The following is a 5,039-nucleotide window of genomic DNA, read 5'->3' on the forward strand; positions in this document are numbered from 1 at the left end:
TTCCCTAAATAAATAAGTCCTCCTAGATAGAAAAAGAGGAATTTGCTCCTCTAGATAGACCTAACCGGAAAGAAGGGGACACCAATAGAGGATAAAGTGTCCCAAACAACCCCAAAAATTGATTAAACCCCTAAGAAGGGGGGGGTTTTAGGGATAAAAATGAAAGACTGGAAACAATGTCCACAGGAGATCAGCAACTCCACGATGTGTGGAGAAAGCTGCTCACATACAAAAAAATGAACCCTAATCCGGTTAGAGACGGAGCAAAAAGTAGGAAGAGAAGAGTGAGAACAGCAACTCCTGTCTTGATGGTAGACAGGAGGGAAATCTGTTGTATTTTTAGAACCATGGAGATTCATGTTATTCTAGTGATGAGTGTAATAGCGGGTGTTGCTTCAGGAGTACCTCTCGCGGGGCAGTTGATGAATGTGGACCAAAACGCCACCCTCAGGAATGTCTCGGCCCGGTGAGTACCTGTCACCAGCTGCTGTCCCGGTTTCCCCTCCACATATTTAGTATAAGGTCTCATTCACACGGGCTTTGAATTGTTACATTTTACACCATATATTTCCTATATGGATTTCACAGCTTAATGCTTAAAACAACAAAATGAAAAAATGAAAAACTTGAGCTTCTTCTGTCAAGAAAGGCACAGGGTGGTGCTTTGCCCCAGAACAATGCCAGGGGAACACTTCATGGCCTATGTTCTAGCTGTGGCTAACGCTCTAACTTGGCATCTGGGACACAGACTGGCTCTATCATACATGACACATGGATGTAAAAGTTTTGTTTAGTAATTCAAAACACAAAAAGCAAATAAAATAAGTGTTCACTGCTGAGCGATGGTGAAAGTAAGTAAGTACAGGGCCGGATCGGGGGCCCAATGGGGAGGCCCTACATAACAGGGATCAGGAGTAGATCATCTTCTACACCGATATCTTCTTGTAGCCTCGGCATTAAGTAGGATTTAACATACAGACATACCTCTCACCCTTTCTGGTTCCCATGGTCACTTCTGAAGAGATTGTAACCCTGTAAATTCACCGCCCAATCGTACTTATCATCAGGCCATGTTTCTGTTATTTCTACTATGTCTTAATTTTCTTCAGACATTCTCGCTTCATGCTCACCCGCTTTACTAATAAATAACCCCCATATAGCTTTTAATATCACCATATGGGGACTAAATAACCCCCCATATAGCTTCTAATATCACCATATGGGGACTAAATAACCCCCATATAGCTTCTAATATCACCATATGGGGACTAAATAACCCCCCATATAGCTTCTAATATCACCATATGGGGACTAAATAACCCCCATATAGCTTCTAATATCACCATATGGGGACTAAATAACCCCCATACAGCTTCTAATATCACCATATGGGGACTAAATAACCCCCATACAGCTTCTAATATCACCATATGGGGACTAAATAACCCCCCCATATAGCTTCTAATATCACCATATGGGGACTAAATAACCCCCATATAGCTTCTAATATCACCATATGGGGACTAAATCACCCCCATATAGAGCTGTCAAGACAACATGAAATGCACTGTTAGTAAAGATTTCCTTTACTTCTACACACAGTACCATATGGCGCCATACTCTCTGCGCTCCTTAGGACCATCCACCCATGTAGCACCGCCATCTCTCATCGGAGTCCGGCCCCCGAGTATTTCTCTTATGTTTTACAATGGCGGAGGAGCAGCTGGAGGGAAGCATTACTCCATGACCCCCATATACAGGCATCTCTCCTCCAATCCCATTATGTTATAACTATACACCGAATGCCCCTGTATTAGAGACCCCCATCTAGTAACAGTAGAGCTATAAGCACTGACAAAATAATCCAGGTACCGTTCTTATACAGCTCTTAGTGGGGTTTCTCATGGGCGGTAAAATCGCACGATTTCAGTCCAACGCGGAGGGAGTAAAATAGCAGAATTATGAAATCAATGATTCTCAATGGTTTCCCTCATATCGGTAAGGTTTTCACTCTGCGATGTTGCATTAAAAAAATATATTTCTTGTTTTTTTCAATCTCCCGTGTTTCCCTATGGAGCCTCCTTTTTATTGCATCGCAAAGCACAAAACTGTTATTTTTATGCAATGTGTTTTTAACATTAAAAGGTACTATTGACTTTTGCGCTATTAAAAAATCGCCACAAAGCCCGCGTGATCGCGCCTTATTCCTGTTTACGGAGGCGTTGTTCCCAACAGAACCTCTATAGGGAAAGAAGTGCCATAACACTAAATGATAGAGGTCTAAGTGTGCGCTCAGACGGATGCTTGTGAGGTATCCCATGTAGTAATCAGCGAGTGGCGGCATACATGGAGCTCGGCAAAGACCAAGGCCGTCGAATCGGCACAATTTTAGTGGAGGAATAAAGATAGTTTTAATATTTGCACCATTCATGCTGCCACTCGCTGATCACCGCATTGGATGACCCCTACAGAGGTTCGGGGTTCTGTCCTCTTGCTGGCTTTTGCATACTTTTATTATTGCCTCAGCCTATTTGGCATTTAGGCTTTTGGTGTGCTGCAGACCTTGCTACATATATTGGTAGGATGTTTGTGAGTTGTGTGTGACAATCTAGGGCCCAACTCGCAGCGGACCGCACGCGGATGTACGTCCATGTGATGTCAGAGCGGCGGGTAGCGGACATTACATATCCTGCTCATCCATGACACGGACCGGAACAGGACAGGATCCACATGAAATAACACTCATGTGAAGAGCCTGATTGTCATATATGGGTCCGTGTGCCGTGAAATACACGGACAGCACAGATGGGGAACAACCGCCTGAACTGTCCCTAACAGCCTCTCCTTCCTGGTGTGAAGTAATAATTGTGGCCGATCTCAGGAAGGAGAACAACGAGACAAAGAGAATTCCAATCACATCACATTTATGTCTCTCTTTTATATTTAGGACAATGGAGATTTCTGTTCTCTAAGTGCAGAATGTGACAGTGGGTGTTGTCGTAGGACATCCACAGAGTTCCGTGTTCCTACAAATAAATGTGCACCAAGAGCAGCAGAAAATGCAACCTGTAACCCTCTGGTGAGTATCTGTAAGCGGCTGATGTATCTGCTTCTCCCTTCGTTGTGCCCAGAATTCCCGGGTGCCGCTCCGATCACATGGGCGCCCCATCCGTGTGTTGTGTGATGTGCAGGCACCACAGATTACATGTCCTGTTCTCATGTGACGATTCTTCAGCCTCCACTCCTAATAGCACAAATACGGTTATTTCCCTTCATTGTCGGTTTTACTAAATATTTGCATCGCCCACAAAATAAGCCTCCTGCAGCCTCTTATCTCCGAGCTCTACATTCAGTGGTTCCTCTGTTACTCCTCCTGGCAGTGTATGAATACCTACACACCCGGTACTTGTACCCACAGCAGTGAGGTGACAGGAGCCTCTACTATAAATTACCACAATCTTTGTCGCCCCCTACAACCTCGTGTTCCGTCTCTACAAGCTGCGCGGCCAAAACCTGCGCTGAGGAGCCGCGATATTATTCACACGGAGGAGGTTAATGCTCAAGTGTGAAACTGACAGAATTTGGACAAAACTTGGAGCAATCAGGGCCCATTCACACCGCCGTATCCCCTGTCCGCACAACACGGCTGATCTGCATGGGTGGAGTCAGATGTAGATATGTGATGCGGATGTCCTGCTGTCACCCCGATTTACAGACCAAAATCACCAGGAAAGAGCGTTTTTTAAACTTGTTGCAAGGAAGTGCAGAAAAAATGACATCAGTTCATCTTTCTTGCGTTTTGTTTTTTTGCGCATCTGGAAACCACAGTGAATACAGACGCAATATGCAAGCAGAGAAACGCGCAAAAACATCCAACATACACGGGAGGAAACAACGGTGCGCTCTTCATGGACTAATACTGCGTGCGCCCGCGGGAGTCCTTAAAGGCGATGAGTTTATTTATGTGCGGTTTTTTATATTAATTTTAACAGGTTGAATGTCTTATTTTTTGATTCTATGTAACAAAAAGAAAGTCCCCCAGCACCCCTCCGTATGCACAAAAAAGAGGCCACGGAAGAGATGTGTGCAACAGCCACTTAAGGGACCTCGGATCCTTAGTCCCCAGCGTAGTACATCCAGTGGAGAAGCAAATGGCAGCATCAATGGTGGAGCAAAGGAATATAAAGTGTTATTGCTCCATACAGCAGGCGACGCTCCGACTTTAGCAGTCTTTATCAAGTCTTTATTTTTTGATTCTCGGACCAGAATCGCACATTAAAATCAATGAATGTATTTAAAATAAACGCCCCTGTACGGCGAGGGAGTAACTTCTGTTTTATTTACGCACCCATTGAATTTAATGGGAGGTTTAAATGACATCATCTTGACCGCCTTCCGTTTTTTTCTCCCCCATAAAAAACACTGATTGCAATCAGATGACATTTGTGCGTTAAAAACACAAACTCTGATGTAAGACGCCCCACAGCGACATCAGTCCGTCTACATGGACTAAAGTCATGCAGATGTGGTTAGGAATCACAAGGGTCTTTATTAACCCTATCATCTCTTTCTTCAGATTATGAATGGGCTCTACCCGGATTACTGCCCGTGTGCGAGAGGACTTACATGTCAGTTGGATCGGAATACCCGTTACTTCTGCAAGTAGCCAAACAGCAAATAACTAAGTCTAAGATGAGAAAGTATCCGCCTGTATCTACACGGATCTGCAAGAAGTTGTGAATCTTATGGAAATAAAGCTTTTACAACTTCCTGATATGTTTTGTCTTTCTTCACTGATTTCAAAATCTCTGCTTGCTGTCAGTTAATGAAAACATTGACATTCAGAGGCTGAGAAGCCGTCCTCTTGTCTGGCTCACACAGCAGCAGTTTGTTACAATGTAGCAGTCAGGAGTCTAGAACAGGAGTAATAGGAGGACTGCTGATGTGTGGAGCTCATAGAGGAATCTATAAAGGGCTTATCCAGACGGACTAGTTCTCACATCCGTGTGCTCTGCGTGTTTACAACTGACTTCATACTT

The 5,039-nt window shown here is 44.2% G+C and overlaps 1 long non-coding RNA gene across 1 annotated transcript; it reads left to right on the forward strand.

Annotated features, from left to right (window-relative positions):
- The first annotated feature begins 380 nt into the window (after positions 1-380).
- On the forward strand, positions 381-4,758 carry LOC136614234 (uncharacterized). The gene is made up of 3 exons (XR_010790949.1): positions 381-466; positions 2,948-3,079; positions 4,577-4,758. It is a non-coding gene; the product is annotated as an uncharacterized lncRNA (long non-coding RNA).
- Positions 4,759-5,039: the final 281 nt, after the last annotated feature.

Source organism: Eleutherodactylus coqui, chromosome 1, assembly GCF_035609145.1.
Source record: "Eleutherodactylus coqui strain aEleCoq1 chromosome 1, aEleCoq1.hap1, whole genome shotgun sequence".
Taxonomy (NCBI): Eukaryota; Metazoa; Chordata; class Amphibia; order Anura; family Eleutherodactylidae; genus Eleutherodactylus; species Eleutherodactylus coqui.